At 45.8% G+C, this 20123-nt stretch overlaps 1 protein-coding gene across 1 annotated transcript in view; it reads right to left on the bottom strand.

Moving 5' to 3' along the window:
• Positions 1–19391, bottom strand: part of LOC101595094 (zinc finger protein 585B-like) — an 88190-nt gene extending 68799 nt beyond the window's left edge. Inside the window, exons 1-3 of the mRNA XM_045139736.1 lie at positions 19256–19391; positions 11705–11834; positions 1706–1931 (exon numbers count right to left, since the gene is read on the bottom strand). The gene's annotated coding sequence lies outside the window, so the exon portion shown is untranslated. The remainder of the gene's footprint in view (positions 1–1705; positions 1932–11704; positions 11835–19255) is intronic.
• Positions 19392–20123: the final 732 nt, after the last annotated feature.

The raw sequence follows: 20123 nt of genomic DNA, 5'->3' as shown, positions 1-20123 counted from the left end.
CAAGGTGGTGGCCTGAGAATGCCTGATACTGAAAGAAAGAGACTTAAAGACAAGGGTGCAGAGATTGTGGGTTATATTAACTGACAGAAACAGCAACAGGATCACACAATGAGCACACGGCAGCTAGAACCCTACTAGCAGAGGCAGGTGGATGCCTGCTCTCCTGTTTCCTCTGTTACCTTGGGGAGAACAGGCCAAGGGAAATGTGGACATGAAGCAGATGCTCAGAACCAGGAGAGAAAGTGCCGAGTATCCATTTTCTTGTCTCCACCCTGTAGTGGATCCACAGGCCCTAATTTCAATATTTTCCTGGGCTTAAGCATGGTCACTGAGTAAAAGGAGAGAGTTGAAGATAGAGATAAGAGGCAGGAAATTGGGGACTGTACCCCAAACCTGCTACAGAACATACACAGTCTACTTTTTCTCCATAGTTGTCCCCCTGTATCTGCACATCTGTTCCTCCATCCCTTGACACCTAACTGCTCACCCTATTTGTTTGTTTTGTTCTTTAATTTTTCAGAGGTGTCACAATCTATATAGTCCAAGCTGCTCCTAAATTTTGGACAGTCTTCCTGTCTCAGCTCCTAAGCACTGAGATTTACAGCCATGAGCTACAAACCCTTCTCATGCCTATAAATGCCACCAGTTTTGGACTAATTTCTGTGTGTCTTCAGTCATATCACAAAACCACTCTGAATGTGGTTTTGAAAACTTGGCAAGGGACGTTAGTAGCTCCCTCACATGTGTGTACAGTTAAGTCAGGGCACGTGACTGCAGGCGCAGTATGTGTTCTGAGAGACAACACTGAAGGTCCTGCCCATCTGGGCTCCACCCAGCCACTTTCCTCAGCTGGCAAAATTCATTTGTTCTTGCTGAGGCTCTTGCTTGTTCTAAGAACAGGTTTAACTCTATCCTTCTTGATGCAATGGGAGTCTCTGCCACATCGTTTCTTCCTGCCCATGCTCGCAGCAAACCCAACATCAGAGTGAGAACTGTGCTGTTAGATCCATGAGTGCACCCCAAGATGCCTCACTTTTCCCATCCAAACCATCCCTTCCCAGCAAGAGGACTGAGAATTAGAGTTGATCTGGAGCCACTGAACACATACAAAAATCTACAGGTTGGAAACGGGATGCTGGAGCCCAATCTGTCTGCTCTCTCTTCATAGTGGAGTGCTCACAGAATCAAGTTGTGATGAAAATTGAATTTATATAAAAGGTTTGGAAATGATTATGTGGTCCAATTTCTAGATGGAACTTATCCCATAGTGAATGGTCCTATCTTACCTCATCTGTGTACTGAGAAAGGATACATACACATACATACATACATTAGATGGATGGATGATGGACGGATGGACGGACAGACAGACAGACCGACAGACAGATGATAGACAGACAGACTTACAAGGTGAGGGTTAGATGAGCAATGAAGCTAGGAATGATACTGCATGTATGTAATCTGAGCACTCTGCAGGCTGAGATAGGAAGACTGCCATGAGTGAGAAGCTCTGCACTACACAGGAAATCCCATGCCAGTCTGAACTTCACGGTGAGACCCTGCTTCAAACACACAAACAAAAACACTGCACAGGTAGCACAGGCCTTTACTCATAGCTACTAGGAGGCCAAAGTTGCACCATGACAAGTTCAATTCCAGCCTGGCATACACACTGAGAACTTTTAACAACAACAATAGCACAAACCTTTTAAAAACATCATGGGAAGATGAGTGCTTCTACTTCCTTCATGTCTAAAACTGGAGAGGAGCTACTGCAGGGGCCAGGGCATGTAACAGCTGCAGAGCGTGCAACTTCTCACCTCGCCTCCCTGCCCTGCCATTTCCTCCTCAGGTGTCTCTGTGGAGCTGTCAGGCTCTGCTCCTTTGTCCTCCTGTGTTCTCAAACACTGTTTCTACTTTCAGGCTTACATCTGAGTGAAAGAAAAATAAAGGTCATGCTCCAAGGTTATATAGACTTAGCATTACATACACTTAGCATTAACATACACATAGCATTAACATACACTTAAGCATGTTTCATTACCATATTCTTTCAGTTTTTTTTAATTTATTATGGTAATTTTGTCTTGTCTTCTAGACAGGATCTTACTGTAGTCCAGGCTGACCTGAAACCTACGCTGTAGCCCCAAGATGGCCTCTAACTCAGATTGACTTTCCTACCCCAGCTTCCCGAATGCTGCGATTAAAGGCATGTGCCACAACACTTGGCTCAGTTCATTATATTAACACTCTTATTTGTAATAACTCTGTATCAAAGGGATATTGTTTATATGCAGGCAGACTACACAATGAATTTTGCTTATTGTTTTGGAATTCTCATCTCTCACAAGGTAAGAACACCAACAAGATTGCACATTGATGAACCCCTTCCTTTCTAATGTCCCCTTAATGTTTTCATTATTCTATCCTGCCTCATTCTTTCTAGGTCAGGCCCTCACCTTCAGACCTCCACATTTTGTCCCACAAAACTCCACTTCTCTACCTATCAAACCTGCCCTCCACCCTCAGTTCCCCTCCAAATTTCCTCTTCACTCAAAACCCTATTTCTCCCAACTGGCTCCTGCCTCAGAAACACTTTCCACATGCAGTCTGCATTTTGCTGCAGCCTGTGTCCTCTCTGTCAGATGCCCCCTCCACCAGGAGATCATTGCCAGCAGAGAACACTTTTTCTGCCAAATTGTCACCACCACAACCCTCAGGACCCCTCCAAGTCTCCTCTCACCTCTCCTACCTCACAACTGCTTTGCCCTAGTTAGTCCTCAGATTTTTGCAGACTGTGGGTCTCCTTCAGACCCTCACTTCATACAGACCTTTACCTCAAGCCTCAGACCTTTAACTCCTCAATTAAGCCATCACCTTTTCCCTCACAGCTTGTCTTCTTACCTTACCCTTCTCAAGCCTCTCTTTCTCACACAGAGCCTCCTCCCTCACACAGATAAAAGTCCCTTCTCCAGTTGAAAGATTGAGGAAAATCAGTATTTGTTATACTATAGTATCAAGGCCTTTCCAAACCTAATACAGGGGTGAACAATGGCTTAGCATTTAAGATGCTTGCCTACAAAACCAAAAGACCCAGGCTTCATAACCCCAGTAAACATGTAAGCCAAGTACACATGCATCTAGAGTTTGCAGCAGCTAGAGGCCCTGGCACACTCATTCTCTCCCTCCTCCTCCCTCCCCCCAAAAATAGTAACACATGTATTAAAATGTATTTTAAAACAACCTAATGCAAATACAGGATTCCCCAGTGCTGTGAGGGCAAAGCCACTGCCCCACTTTCCCCAGGGTGCCAGTCAGGGGGAGGGTCACCACCTAAGCTCATTTGTATTCTGCTTCGTTTTCCGTACAGTGAGTCGAGCTCTAAAACATATCTATCTCTTATGTTTGAGCATCTGACAAGGGAGGACTCTTTGGATCCAAAACAAACTCCAACTTATCCAAGGCATTTCTTTACTCTTGCCCACCATACTGGCTTGGAAAGCGTTATATGGCCTTATTCCCTAGTACAACAAACCAAGTCATAATTCAGAATCCGATTCTGTGACATCCTACTAGGATAATGCTATAAGAAGTAGAACCCAGGATCCTGGGCATGTCAATCAAGTATTCCACCACTGACCTCTACTGTGAGTTTAAATTTTTTTATTATTAAAGTATTAGCTTTATTGAGGGAAGTACAGGGCCAAGGAAAGGCACCCACATGGCTAGAGATCCCACATGGAGGACCTAGAAAAATTGCGGAAAGAGAAAAGAGAATTAAAGTTTAAGGAGCTCCTGCCATGTGGGGAGCTGGAGGGAATAAAGCACCCATGTGGAAAGTAAAGGCTAGGGGGCCAGCCCAGCTGGGGCTGGGCCAAGCCAGCCCAGGCCTCACTGAAGGAAAAGCTCACCCACAGCTGGAAGTTTGCAAGTGATTACAGAGAGCCTGCCTTCTCCTTACAAAGATATTTGCAACCTTTTAGTGCAGGTGGGATGTCTTCAGAAACAGGTGAACCAGAGACAGCTGGTTGCTTAGTGCTCGGGGCTGTCACATTAAGAGGTTAGCCCTGGCATCAAGTTCCAAGGGCTGAACTTGACCAACCACAATGTTTAAATCCTATGAAAGACCTCCCTTCCAAGACAGTCCTGATTGTGGAAAAACAGGTCTAGGGAACTAAATAAGAGACAAGAAGTCAGATCATCTTGGATTTCTAGCAAGTGCAAACTTTCCTGCACTTTTCACACTCAGGGGTCCAGTCACCCTAACTCTACCCACCCCACTCCTACCCCCCACCCCCCCATGAGAAGACACCTGAACTGCTTTTAGAGGACAAGGGGTGATGACATCACATTGTGAACTATTTCCTGCTGAACAGGAAACAGATATGTGGCAGTTAGAAAGTCTCTCCCAGAGAGGGGAACCAAAAGTGTATTGATGGAGGGCAGGAAGATAGTCTTAGAACAGAATATTGGGGAGAAAGAATAAAAGTAAGGAGTTAATGAGAAGTGAGCACACAGCAAACTGGTCACCTTCAGTTATCCTTCTTGTGGACTTCTAGACCTTGGAAAACATTCAAGGAAAAACCCAGGAAGATGGAGTTGGATTGTTTCAGGACTATCTGAGTATAAGGTGGCTGAGATTTTTATTTTTCTAGAACTGTTCATCAAATAGCAAAGTAGTGTCTGACATGGTCTGAATCTATTTCTGTACGCTTGTAAAACAGACGAGATATTAGCAGAGTTATCAGAAACATATACACAACATTTAACCTTGGTAATGGTGAATAATAATAATGGCTTGTATGATAGCCTTTCAGAGTGTACCTTTTTAAATTCATCCTGGGGGTAGCCAGGGACAAAGGTTGGTGCCATAGAGCCATTAAAGGCTATACAAATATATTTTTGGTCTCAGGACTTATTTAACGATGTCCTGGCACAAGTTAGAAGACAGTCACCATTGTTCCCAGTATAAGGAAGTCTTCTGAATTAAGCGATCCTTGGTCAGAGTCAGTCAGTCAGTCAGTCAGTCAGTCAGTCAGTCAGACATACATACATACATACATACATATATTTATTTTTTTTTTCTAGATTTGAAAAGAACCCTTTTGACATCTATAGTTGTTTTTCCTTATTATAAAATTAGAACTATTAGAGATGGGGACATGTATTAAGGCCTTCCTTGTTTCCCCTCTTAGAAAGCTCTTGTTGTATTACTTGGCATCCCTTTATCTTTGGTTATACATTTCTCTCTGAGTGTTTAAGACCAAGCAGATGGCCAAAATTTAATCAAGGATTAATTTTGGAGGTTACTAATGGCTCTCCAATGAGACTTTAGGGACCCAGGAGTAGCCCTGTAGCTTCTCTGATACGGGTGGTGTCTGTTAGGATGAGTCAGAGCTGTGCTGGCCAAGTCGTTTTTCCTTCTTTGGGTAGCCAGGGGGACTAATTGCTCCTCTGTTGTGACTCTCCTGTTTCAGACTATACTCCATTATTTTTTGTTTCTTTTGTTTCTGGGTCTCCATATCCTCCCTCATCCAGGAAGACAGGTGACTTACTAGGGGGCCAGCACAGAAGTGTCCCATCATCTCCAGTGGCCTCAGGATCTGAAAGCACAGGCCAAAATATTGGCACCTCTTGCTCTGATGATTCCAATTGGCTTTGCCATCTACATAGGTTATTAATACATGTAGAAAGGAAGTTACACCCGCCTGCATGTATGTACCCATAAAGCACATTTGATTAATGAGCTAGATCTAGTTACAGAATGGCATAAGAGCTTAAAGTCATTTTGTTCAAACTTTCAAAATTTAGTCGTCCTGTGGCAGCATAGGCCATATCTGAAGCACAGAAAGTAGGCACATCTTATACTTTAAATATCTAATAGTTATAAATGTAGACAGAACCTGTTATCAGTCTTGAAAACAATACAAATCTAAGCCAATTAATTTAACCTAGAAATTGTCAGCAAGAAGTCCAAATACCTGCGTGGGTACCAATTACCCAGGGAACATTGGAAACAGAACCATGGTGTTTGAAATTATTTCTCTCAGATGAGGACCACTGTTTGAGCATGAGGCCAAACCATAAGGTATATAATATGTCTTAAGAGTTAATTTTGGCCGGGCGTGGTGGCGCACGCCTTTAATCCCAGCACACGGGAGGCAGAGGTAGGAGGACTGCCATGAGTTCAAGGCCACCCTGAGATGACAGAGTTAATTCCAGGTCAGCCTGGACCAGAGTGAGACCCTACCTCGAAAAACCAAAAAAAAAAAAAAAAAGAGTTAATTTTGTTATAAGCATTGGACTTGAGATGCCAGAAAAGAGATAGTTACTTTACATATAATAGAGCAGAATGTGGTAATTGTAGACCCAAAACAGCTAAGCTCTAATACGACCCTTGACAGATCTGTTTTGAAGGAGAAAACACCATTTGGCAACCAATGTTTTTAGATTAACCTTGATATCAATTGATTTTATGTATAACAGAAATTTTTATTAACATAAAACAATATTATGTCTTACCCATGACTTAAAATTGATAAAAATTAGACAGACTATTCCAACATATTTTACCTAACAGGAGCATAAAGGTTATAATGACTGAAATTATATCATTTAAACCTAAGTGATTAAACCGAGTGATGGACATTCAATATAATTAGCATCAATGAAACAGAAGCTATCTTTAAAGTCACAATGGCTTTAGATATGAATACCTCATCTTTGGAAATTAAACACGAACATGTGAAAGTTTTATCTTAAGAGTCAGTTTCTCCAAGAGTTAAAACCTTAAAACCTGACAAACAGAGGAACCTAGTTTACTTTACTGAGAGTTTTAAAACCAATTTTATAACCATTAAACCATAACAAATTAGCATCAGTGGGCTGCTAAGGAGTGAAGCATTAACCATAAGACTCAGTTTCTCTAATGGTTAGGATGTTTACATCAAGTAAACATTTTAGATCTTAACCAATTAAATGTTTCAATAAGCATCCCTTTCCTGAGCAGCCTTTATTACCATTATGATGTACTGGTGATGTCTATCTTTTTTTTTTTAAATCCCCCTTTCTGGTCCCTTTTTTCTTTGCTTCCTGATTCTCATAAACTAAAGTTGCCACCCGAAGCAACTGTTTTAGTTCTTAAGAATTTCTTCCTCCATAGTGTCTGGAGTTATACTAGTATGTTTCTAATTGTCTCCTTAAGTCTCTGGGGAGAAGTAATGGCAATTCCTGTTCTCCCTGTATTATCTCAATGAGCCCAGTTTTTTTTTTTTAATTTTTTTATTTATTTATTTGAGAGTGACAGGCAGAGAGAGAAAGAGGCATATAGAGACAGAGAATGGGTGCGCCAGGGCTTCCAGCCACTGCAAACGAACTCCAGATGCATGTGCCCCCTTGTGCATCTGGCTAACGTGGGTCCTGGGGAGTTAAGCCTCGAACCGGGGTCCTTAGGCTTCAAGGCAAGTGCTTAACCACTAAGCCATCTCTCCAGCCCAAACCCAGTTTTTAAGGAGACAGGGGAGCAGAGAGTTTTGGGGTATCCTAGATGCCAATTGTCTCATCTGAAACAAAGTGGAGGAAAGTGAAAAGTACAGAGTCATGTTATGCCCAATCCTGGCTTTCACCTTCTTGTAGAAGGGGGGTATCCCTCTGACCAGATTTGGGAGCAGAAATTAGGGCTTTTTAAAAATCTCCTTCCTGAAGTCTGAGGACAGTGCATGACACATAAGACCCTGTCCCCCTAAAATTCTTATTTTCAAGTGAATAAACTATTGCATAAAAAAAAAAAATCTCCTTCCTGGAGGAGGATACTTAATAGGTTGATATTGTATATATGTAATTACAATGATTGTAATGGGGAGGTAATATGATGGAGAATGGAATTTCAAATGGGAAAGTGTGGGGGTGGGGAGGGAGGGAATCACCATGGGATATATTTTATAATCATGGAAAATGTTAATAAAAATAAAAAAAAAACATTGAAAAAAAATAAAAATCTCCTTCCTATGAGTTTAAATTTTTTTTAATTTTTATTAGCATTTTCCATGATTATAAAAAAATATCCCATGTTAATTCCCTCCCTCCCCCCTTAAAAAAATTTTTTTAAGGCAGGATTTCACACCCTCTCGCCCATGTTGACATGGAACTCAACCTTAAGTCCCAGGCCTACCTCAAACTCACAGCAACTCTCCTTCCTCATCCTTCTGAGTACTGGGACTAAAGATGTGTGCAAAAACACCAAATTTTCAATAGAGAGAGTAAGTGTGTGTGTGTGTGTGTGTGTGTGTGTGTGTGTGTGTGTGTATTTAGGAGCACAAGGGTCCCTTGTGGCTGAAAATGTACACCAGATGCATATGCCATTTTTTTACATCTGGTTTTATGTGAGTAAGAGGGAACTGCTTTTAACCATTGAGCCATATTCCAACTAGAGTTTTATGTGTGTTTTTGGACAGGACCTCACTGTATTGCCCAAGTTGGCTATGAACTTGGCCTTTAGCTCAAGCTGCTCTGGAATATCTAGTGAATGTTGCTGCTTCACTGTCCACACGCAGGATTTCCTGGCCTACACCACCAGGCTTGGCTTGGGGGTGAGATGTGAACCCTGCTCTAGGTCACTTCACCTGTTTCACCGAGGAGAAACCAGACAAGAAATGAATGACACTGATACACTGACCCAGGCACACAAAGGCCGCAGAGATGGCTGAGAGGATGAGTGTCTCCACTGCATGTAGAGGGACTGGGGGCTGAGGCACCTGTAGTTCAGTTACCCAGCACCCACATCAACAGCTGAGCACTGTCACACCTGTCTGTATAGCCCCGTCTTATGGGGAGCAGAGGTGACAAAAATATTGGGTCTTAAAAAGAACAGCAAGCCCTCACAGAAAAGCAGGTGGGTCCCGGATGGGGAGGCACACTCAGTAATTCCTCTGGCCTCCTCCACAAGCATGCACACACACACACATATATAAACCCAAACACTACAACCCACACACGTGCACAACTCATGACACATATGGCATAAACACCCACAAAAAGAAAAAGACTCTCAAAGAGTGAAAACCGTGCACACATACCTAAGGTTGGAGACTGAAACATACAACCCAGCACTAGGGGACTGATGCAGGAGGATGGATGTAAGTTTGAGGCCAGCTGGGCTACAAAATGGAAACCTAAGCACAGTGGGGAGTGTGAGGGGGTGAGAAGAATGACCCATATGTAGAGACACAGCACCAGTGAGAGAAAGAGCAGGGGGATGCCTGCCCATCCACCATTGAAAGGCAACCCCTACTTCCATGCCCTATGAATTTCCCAAGTGTCCACTGTGTGTCCTGTGACTCCACTATCAACACTGACCCCGGGAGCTGGGTGTACATGCCTCAGTTTTGCAAAGCCTCTGGGCCCAGGTTTGATTCCCCGGCAACCACATAAAAATGGATGCAAGGTGGCTTGTGCTTCTATTATCCCAGTGAGACTAGGCCAATAGGAAGCAGAGCCAGGAGAATCCAAAACTCTCAGGGAGGAAATCCTGTCTCACTGTGAGTGAAACTAAGATAATGAGATTTTCTTCTGACCATCACATGCACAGACACACACACAAACACATCCACAATTAACTAAATGTATATATTTTTAAAAAGATGCAACTTAAGAAAAAGCCTGAAAGCTTGGTGTTGTGAAGACCTCTTTTAATGGAGGGGACAAGAGGAGGACACCTCTACCTTACCTCCCTAACTATAGAACATTTGCTTCATGTCCCCAAAGCTGATGGCTCTAACCATGGTCTGCTGCACTGTTTGTGCCTCTTGTTACTTGTTTCTCACCATTTCCGCACCTCTTTCTCCAAGACTCTGGCTATATGCACCTGGGATTTCCCTAGCTATCATACTGTACTCAAAGGCACTGGCTGGGAACAAGAACCACACATTCAGTGCTTTTGTATAACCCCTACCTCCAGACCCTCCACTAGGAATTGCATGCAGGAGGCAAAGTCTAGTAAGGGAGTCAAAAGGATAAATAGTGCCTGCCCTGTCTCCTCTGTTCACTTCACTTCCACGAAGGACACAGAACCAGCCCTGAAGGTATGTGTTTGTAATTCCAGGTATATGGGAAGCAAAGGCAGGAGCATGCATAGGGCAAGATCAGCTTGGGGTACAGAGTGAGACCATGTGTCATGTCTCAAAGAATATGTTTAAAAAAAAAAAAAAAACAGGTAATGTGGTCCAGTGACAGAACTTGTTACCATACACAAATCTCCTGGTTTGTTCCCTAATAAAACACACAGACATATGTATGTGCACACACACACACACACACACACACACAGAGAGAGAGAGAGAGAGAGAGAGAGAGAGAGAGAGGGGGAGAGAGGGAGGGAGGGAGGGAGGGAGGGAGGGGGAGGGAGAGGGAGAGAGAGAGGGAGAGAGAGAGGACGGAGGTTGGGCTCTGAGACTAAAAGGACAAATCAAATGGCAAGTAAGTAGAAATCCTGATAACATCTCCTGTCCTGCAAACCCAGGTACTGATGGTAATGCTCCTGGGAAAAGGTGGTGAGAAGCCTAAACAGACCAGGGAAAGCCAGGTCAGTGACAGCAGAAACGAAAGTGAGTAGAGGGCTGGAGAGATGGCTTAGCAGTTAAGCACTTGCCTATGAAGCCTAAGGACCCCGGTTCGAGGCTCGGTTCCCCAGGACCCACGTTAGCCAGATGCACAAGGGGGCGCACACATCTGGAGTTCGTTTGCAGAGGCTGGAAGCCCTGGCACGCCCATTCTCTCTCTTTCCTTCTATCTGTCTTTCTCTCTGTATCTGTCACTCTCAAATAAATAAATAAATAAATAAATAAATAAATAAGAAAGTGAGTAGAGCTCAAACAGCTGGTTTAGAAAAGGTAGAGAGATAATCATGAAGATTCAGAAATGGAGACATCACAGAGATTCAGGTATATACAGAAAAATAAACACAGAGGTGCCAGGGAGGCTGCGGCTGGGTGGGATCAAGAGCCCTGACATGGTCTCCTAGGGCTTGAATCCAGGAAACACTGGAACAGACAGCCAGGGGCCCTCATAGCAGTCTGACAAAAAGTCTCTGCAGTTCAGCTTGTCTTAGTGTGCCTTGAGAAACCAGCTTTCTGTGCCCAACACTCGATGGCCACAGTCTCCATCTCCAGGAGACCTTGCCCCCATACTCCACATGGAATGTGTGCAGATTCTAGTACTTCCCACACAGATAATACCACAGCTCCCAATGTAACACTCCTGCTCCCTGAATACCACAATATGCACAGCCTCAAGGGGATCCATAAACCACCATGGCACTAACCACCCTGATATCTTCCCAAACCTCTGTCTGGCAGCTACAACTTGCTGATGGGGCTCAGGTCCAATCCAGGCTGGCTACTCATAGTAATATAGCTCCTGAGAATCAGGGCCTGATTGGGTCTATCAAAGAATACCACAGTCCAAAGACAGAGCACAGAACACAAACAGATTGAGGTTCTGGTTAGCTGGCAGACTGAAAAGAATACATTGTCCAAGGGACAGGTGTGAGGTTGTATAGATACCTACTTGAAATGTCCTGGAAACCACATAGAAGGGCTCAAGAGTTGGGTGTCATAGTATTCTAGAGGACAGAACCCAGACCCAAATGAGATAGACAATGGGAGGCAAGAGACTGTCCTATGGTTGAGATATAGGAGTCAGAGTTTACCTTCTCTGGCTGAGAAATCCAGTCCACAAATGCATCATCATTTTTGGCTTTCTGGGCATAAGGTTCCCTGCCTTAATCTCTCCACAGAAGCTTGTTGCAGGAAATACCACAAATTTTCAAATTTTCACACCTGGAAAAGGATGAAAGCCATAATCAAAGATTAGTTAACTTAGGACTTAAGTAAGCATGGTTAATCACTACTTTAATAATATCTGAAATATTATCGTATAAAAGAAATATCCTCTGCATGTTGGCAAACTTCACAGCAAAAGTTGCTAATTTTGCTGGAATTCTTGACTCTTAGAGACTAGTCAAATACCTGACTGAAGGGCTCATTTTCCTGTCCATATCCTCTGAATTTTCCTTTTATTCCTTATTTTGTCTTTCTCTTGACCAGGCCTACACCCACCAGATATCTAACTTCACTCCTCCATCAGATTTGCCCCCATCCAAAGCTCAGATCCCCTCCAAAGCTCTTCTTTAGGACCATGTTCACCACTTCCTGCTTCAAAACGCTTCTTTACATTTAGTCCTGACTGCTACACTATGACCCCCCTCAGACTTACCTCTTCCTGCAAAACCTCACGTGGTCCCTCACATTAATCTTATCCTCACCTCCAACCTCTAGATGTCACTTCCCTCAGTTCCTCATCTCTTCCAGAGTCGCTGGCTACCAACCCTCAGTGAATGTCCACCTTCGAAGGTGTTCGCATCCTCCCTCACACCATGCCTTCTCTTCTTTACATCTGTCAGGCTTAAGAGCAAAGATTCTCTTCCCATAGACCATTTAGTCTGTCATCCATTCTTGCGGACAAGGAACCTTTGACCACTGATGTCTCACATCCTATTCAGAACCCTCTGAGCCCAGTGAAGAAAGTTTTCTGGAGCCTTGAAATAGCCCAGCCACTGCATTTTCTGCCTCATGGTGGCAGCAAGTGCAAGATTAATCCATGCCCTCCCTGAAGTCAGTGTCGCTTCCCATACACTGAGCCAAGCACCAGACTCCACACCCCTCCTTGGCCTGATGGTCACAGAAGGGACAATGGTGGGCTCTAAAGCAGCACAGCCCCCTCCAAAGCAATTAGTTATCTTGCCTTCCTGCGCCACCACACAGCTCAGCAGGGAGTGGCATCATTCCATTCTCCTGAAGCACAAAATGAGATCACACACAGAGAAGTTGAATGGGAATGGAGACAAGGGCTCTGTCCATGTCAACCATAGCTACTACCACTGAACTTTTTTGACTTGGTTTTTGCTTATATCAGATTGAGTCTAACTAAGTTAAACAGGCTGATCTTCAACATACTATGTGGCCCAGGCTGATCTCGAACTTACAACACTTCCTCCTAATCCTCCTCCGAACCTGGGATGATAGGCACGTACCAATATGACTGGTTTGGCAGTGAGAAATGAACCCAGATCTAGGCCATATCCCCTATGTCAAATTAACAGAATACTGGGACAGAGGATCAGTGAGAAGGATGCTTGAAGGCATGAGGCCTCTGTGCATAGCTGCTCCTACAATTCTGCATCTCAAATTAACCATCCAAAAGTGTGGGTCCCAGCCAGAGTTTCTTCCCAGCCCACGATTCAACAAACACTTTCAATGAAGACTACTGAAGACATAGACAGTGACAAGGATGGAGAGACAAGTGCCGGCAGGACAGAGGTCAGCATATAGGAATTCACATGCTTAGCAAGCGAAGCACTACAGTGGCATTACAGCTGGACAGCCATATATAGTTAACACTGAGCCCACTCAGGAAATTCATCCTTACAATTCCTTTTCTCTAGAACCACTCCTGGAACCATGATCAGTATTAGTCACAGTTCTGTAGAAAAGAGAACACATATTATAATACTATAAGGGGGATTTGTTATATTGGCTTACAGGCTATGAGCTGGGCAGTCCAGCAATGACTGTGCCTGCAGGCTGGAGAATCTGGGAACTCTGTGGCTGCTCAGTGCAAGACTGGATGCTTCAGCAGTCCCAATCTGGTACTGGAGGCCTAGAGGATTCCCAGGGAACTGCTGGTCTTCAGTCCATGTTGGAAGGCTGAAGAAGCTGGGTGCAGATGTCCATGAACAGCAGCAATAGGGTAGATGCTGGCACCAGTAAGTGGCAAAGGCAGCCAGGCCAGAGGCCCTGATTTCCTGGAGCTTCTTTTTATATAGTCCATCACTTGAAGGGCTGGTCACTCTAAGAGCCACCCAAAAGGTGTGGTTCTTAATTCCTGATCTGATCAAGTTGACAAAGGTATTAAATTGTCACACATGTTTGTGACATTATACTTCATTCTCATTCCCTTCCCCCATAGCACTGTCCCTATCTGGCTGAATCCTTCTCTTCCCTTAAATAGGGTCAACATAGCATTCCTGTCCCACCTATCCCATGAATTGCTGAGTTTAATTTTTTGATATTTCCTTTTCATTTTAAAAGAAAAAGAAAAAGATAAAATTTCTCCTTCCTATGCAATCCAATAACTAATAAAACAGGGCTATATTACCTAGAGTTGAGTGAGCAGAGATTTGAAATAAGGTGTAGGCCCCACCCCTATTTTACCTTAACAAGACACTGAAGAGGACATGCAGACATTGTGGGAAGGAAAAGGGAAGTGGTGAGCTTTCTGTACACAGCTGTTCTAAAGTAATCATACGAGCTAGACATGGTCCCTCCTCAGACCATGACAACATACAGACACATGCATAAATGGATCAGAAAGGGGAAATGCCTGATAAAGGTCACCCAGGCAGGAAGGGAAATTCTGATTTCAGCCTATGACCTACTGACCCTAGGACCTGAAGGAAAGGCTTCATAAAGAATAGGAAGTAAAGCCGGGCACAATGGCACACGTCTTTAATCCCAGCGCTCGGGAGACAGAGGCAGGAGGATTGCCGCGAGTTCAAGGCCACCCTGAGACTGCATAGTGAGTTCCAGGTCGGACTGAGCTACAGTGAGAGAGACCCTACCTCAGAAAAAGCAAAGTCAAAAAAAAAAAAAAAAGAAAGAAAGAAAGAAAGAAAGAAAGAACGAACTAAGAAAAGAATAGGTAGTGAGAGACTAGAAAGAGATGGACCACTGGCAGAACAATGTGGGATCATATTCAAATGGCTCAGTTAGGACAAAGACTGAATCACAGAAATTCAGAGACAGACAGATGGAATACACAAACCCAAATGCACACGCAAAGCCTCACATGTGAGCTGTAACCCTGAGCCCTGGCTGTGCCTCCCTGTGGGACTGCAACAGAATTAGGGAACACAGTGGCAAGAATGACTTCCAAGTTAGACAGGGACAGGATTAAAAAAGAAAAGACTGCCCTGGGGAAGTGGGTGGCCATGACCAGGCAGGATAAGGGAAGTTTCTTCTGTTCAGCTGCTGACAGGGTACCTGGTGAAACCAACTTTCCAAACCACCCACAGTACTGCTAAAATACCATGACCAGACACTACATCTTGCCCCAAACCATGGGCATGAGGCCCAAGTTCCTTTGCATCCAGATCAGTAACACCACAGAGTACACACCATGCTGCTCTAAAACCTTCCTACACATCTGCCTGATGGCTCAAACATGCCTGTGGACCCATGACAAAACCACAACAGCAGGGTAAGTAGCTTCCCAATGCTCAGTAGCAGGTGGGCATAACTTAAGATCACCAGAGCCAAGAGACACTGTTTAGGTCACAAAGGACGGAGCACTGAGCAGCTGGGAGACAGAATGGAAACTGATGACTCAGGAAGAGATATGAGTTCATGTAGGCATTCAGTTACACAGGCACAATTTGCAATAGCCTAGAAATCAGGTATGAGGGTTCCAGGAGGTGAGGGGTCTGAGCATCCTAGGCAAAAGTACCCATGAGGGCTGGAGAGATGGCTTAGCAGTTAAGCGCTTGCCTGTGAAGCCTAAGGACCCCAGTTCGAGGCTCGGTTCCCCAGGTCCCACGTTAGCCAGATGCACAAGGGGGTGCACGCCTCTGGAGTTCGTTTGCAGAGGCTGGAAGCCCTGGTGAGCCCATTCTCTCTCTCTCCTTCTATCTGTCTTTCTCTCTGTGTCTGTCACTCTCAAATAAATAAATTTAAAAAAAAATTAAAACAAAAGTACCCATGAGTCAAGTGACAGAGACAATGGGCAGCCTGCGAACAGCGTTACATAGTTATATAATGCCACAGTTTCTCTCCTGTGCCTTAGAAAGCCAGGCACAAACTCACCATGACTAGATCCTGGGGTATAGTGTCCTCTCTTGCTCCCACTGCAGCCAAATTTCACAGGAAATTCTAGAAAATTTTAAGTTTCCATCTGGAAAATTAATCAGGTCAGACCTCAAGGTCATATTTGCTTTACCTTTAATCATAAATGAACATTACTGTTACATTATGATTTTAAGTATATAGAAGGACCATTCTAAGTATATAGGTAACCACAAATGTTGCTAACTATGCTCCAATTTTCACTTTCAGCTCATAATAGACTTTAAGCAGACCCCAGAGTGAGGGGCTCCTTTCCCTTCCCATGTCCTCTTAATTTTCCCTATTTTTGTTCTCCTTATTCTTTTCTTTTGCCATGACTTCACCCTTCAGATCTCCTTGAACCTCCCCCATTCCTGAGAACTGACCTCCTGTCTAAAAATCCCTCCAGGTCTGGAGAGATGGATTAGCAGTTAAGCATTTGCCTGTGAAGCCTAAGGACCCTAGTTCGAGGCTCGATTCCCCAGGACCCACGTTAGCCAGATGCACAAGGGGGCGCATGCATCTGAAGTTCGTTTGCAGTGGCTGGAGGCCCTGGCGTGCCCATTCTCTTTCTCTCTCTCCCTGCCTCTTTCTCTCTGTTGCTCTCAAATAAATAAATAAACAACAAAAAAAATTTTTTTAAAAACCCTCCAAATCTCATCTCCCCTCAGAAACTTTCCTGAAGTCTCCTCCCTCAGACACACTCTGCCTCCCCCAGACCATGGCTTCTTCCTTCACACCTGTAAGGCCTATTTTCCTCACACAGATCCTCCTTCCACAGACCCTCTTGTCCTTCATCCATCCTCAGAGATTTGGGAAGAGCAGGAACTCACACTTCTTTCACAGCTGTGAAAACCCTGTGTACTGAGTGAAGACACAGCTACTGGCCTACACATCCCATGGTAGCAGGCAATGAGGGTCAATCCCACTCAACCCCCAAACCCTGGCATCAGCTTCCTTTACTGTGCAGTAAGGGAAGCTCCATACCCCACTGTTCTCCTAGGCTTTATGGTCCCAGGGGGAGGGCTGGTGGACTAAAAAGCAGATCTGGTCTCCACAAAACAGTTCTTTTTTTTTTACTCTTACCATAATGTGGCCACATCACACTGGCCAGCAGGGAGCAACTACTCCATTCCATAGGAGGAAAAAAAAAAATCTATACAAAGGGCAGGAATTGGCTTCTCTGAGGTGCCAGTGAAAGGTGCTTGGGAATGAACTTAAGGCACAAGTCATGCCAGGCACATGCTCCATCGCTAAAATTTAAACATTTGGTTTTTGTTTACTTGAGAAAGAGTTTCTCTAGCCACTTCAGCCTTGAAAAATGTCTGTGGAGCAGATTGGTCTGGAACTTGTGGTTCTACCTCTAGCCATCGGCTTCTGAGTGTCTGGGATAACAAATCTACACACAGATACATTTTGGAAATGAGAGTGAACCCCAGTCTTGCCCCCTCCCCTCCGTTTCACCATTACAGGGAACTGATGGGGGAACATTCAGAGAGAGAAGAAGAGAGTAACGAAGCAGTGAGAACTCTGGGCACAGCTACTCCTGGTACTCTGCATCCAGTGCCAGCCATCCCCCTGGGATGGATCTCACCCAGAAAAAATACCTTCCAAACCAGGGCTCCACACTGATGTTCACTGCCTTACAGATAGGCCACAGAGGACAGACAGACAGATATGAGGAACAAAAAAGAACAGTTAACTGGAAGTTAGTGGCTCATGTGTATATACATCGCAGTCCTTGGAAGGTAGAGTCAAAGTACTGCTACAAGGTTCAAGCAAGCCTGGGCTACACAGTGAGTTCCAGGTCCATTTTGACTATAGAAGGAGGCAGTCTGGAAAAAGCAAAAGAAAAGGAAAAGAGGGAAAGGATGAAGGGACAGACGGACACAGAGAGAGTCTAAGTAGCACAGGACCAGGAAAGCCCCAAGGTGTAGGCCTGTGCATCGGGGAGAAGATAGAAGCAGATTACTTCTGCTCTGCCTCCCCAGCTCCTGTGCTTCTGAATCATGTCTCAAGCCAGATGGACTGTTTTCCACCATCCAGGCTCTCCCAGGTGTTGGACAGAAAGGGAAAGGGCAGAGGAAGTCAATCTCACCCCAAACCCCAGTGCCTGGCCTTGAGCTGTAACTGAGGCCTCCTGAGCTGTCTTACTGGGTCTCTGTGTCTCCCATGATCTCCCCACCTGTCTTCAGGGCTCTGACGTTACAAAACCCTCCTGGTGTTCTGAACATTCTAGTGGGTAAGACGTATTCAGCACCCCACCATTGCCTAGACAGACCAGCATGAGTACCAAGGTAATATACATACACAGGGACTTGGCTGAAAGGGCAAGTGCCTAAATTATGTCACCCAATAAGGAAGTACATGGTATCTGGATTCCAGTCCTTATGTGAGTGACACCAGTGCCTCAAGGATGTGCATCCTGGGGAAGGCGTGATGAGAACCCCAGATACCCTAGGAAACATGAACCAATAATTACAAAGATCAAGGAGGAGATGCTCACATGCCTGGGACCCCACAGTCAGACAGACAAACACAGATCCAGAGAAGGAAATCAGAGATTAAAACTAGAGGCTCAGGGAGAACTCTGGAGGTGATGTGACACTGCAAACTTTGTTGCCGACTCCCTGGGGACAGAGTGACACAGGTTAAAAAACCCAGGGTGAGCCAGGCGTGGTGACACATGCTTTTAATCCCAGCACTCTGGAGGCAGAGGTGGGAGGCAGAGGCAGGATGATCGCCATGCGTTCAAGTCCACCCTGAAAGTACAAAGTGAATTCCAGAGTAAACTCCAAGCTGGAGTGAAACCCTACCTCAAAAAACAAGGGGGTGGGGGATAATGGTGACCACGAAAAGAGGACCAGCCATCATCCGCCGTTTCTGGCTGCTCCAGAAAACATGGACATGGCATCGTGGTCCCACGCGCCCCACCCAACAGAACCACACGGCTGGCGCCAGGCCGCCCCTCCGCGGGCTTCCCGTGAGACCGGCTCTGGAGCGGCCGCCAGGCAGCTCCGTTGACCCCGCTGGCCCCCGGCACCTGCCGCGGCCGCCCACCCGCGGGCCGCAGGCCTGGGCGCACACGTGGACCGGGCGCGGGCTGAACGCTTCCCCGCCGCCGCCCAGAGGCCGCACCCGCCCGGGACCCAGGGCGCCGCAGCACCGGCCGCGAGAAGGCTCCGCTCCGCCAGCCGCCAGCGGGTGGAGGAGTGCGGGGCGGCCGCGGGGGTCCTTGGGTCCGACTCCTTCAGAGCACCCAAGGACGCCAGGCCGACCTGCCGCTCACCGACTCCTGCCCTGGATCAGGACGTCGCACTCACCATTTCCGCCGTCCTGAACGTCGGCTCCTGTCCCTGAAGCACCGTGGCACGGGCCAGCCTAGACCCAAAGTCCCCGGACTCGGGGAGCGAGACGGTCCAAGGGCAGCTCGCAGGAGGCGGGCCGCCGCGCGCTCGCTCCCACACAAAGGGCCCGCACGGCGGAAGCCCGCCCCCGCCCCGTGTGCCCGGCAGGACAGTGCCGCCCATTGGACGCTGCTTCAAGTCCCACCCCCTCAGGACCTGACTGGCAGCTGATGGCTGGAAACCCTGGGCAAACGGAGACTCAGCCGCAACTCTTGGAAGCGTGCGCAGAGTGAGTGTGTGCTGCACCCCTGCTGTAAGCATTAAACTTCTTAATATTCCCGAACTTTAGGCAGCTTGCAGTTTAGGAGAGGAAGCACAAGTAAGTATGGTCTAATTTTGTTACTCACCCTCCCAGCAGGAGACATGGGCATCCTTGTTGGAATTCAAAAGACAATTTAAATGGGAATTAGGGAGCCTCCACTGCAGTTACAGAAACTGAACAGTGATGCTGAGGCAGTTATCATCATTACTATCTCTGGGTGTAAAAGCAGAGAGAGGTGAAAGTGTCCACAGAACCTCAGAGAGAGTGACAGAGCCGCGAGAGAAAGAAACTTCCTGCCAGAGCGATAGGCAGGAAATTTTAGACAGTACCAGAGGTAAGCAGCCATAGCAAACCTGATACCCTTGGGCCAGATAGAATTTCGAAGTTAATCTTGGGCCCTGGGCTCGTGAGGGTTCCGGATATCGCCCATGCTCCTATGGTTAATCTTGTGGCCCAAGCTCTACAGGGCCCAAGGTTAAGCCCAGGCTCACTCACAACTTCCCTTGGCCCCAGGCTGTTTAG

This window comes from Jaculus jaculus, chromosome 23, assembly GCF_020740685.1.
Source record: "Jaculus jaculus isolate mJacJac1 chromosome 23, mJacJac1.mat.Y.cur, whole genome shotgun sequence".
Lineage (NCBI taxonomy): Eukaryota > Metazoa > Chordata > Mammalia > Rodentia > Dipodidae > Jaculus > Jaculus jaculus.
This window is presented reverse-complemented; position numbering and strand designations above follow the sequence as displayed.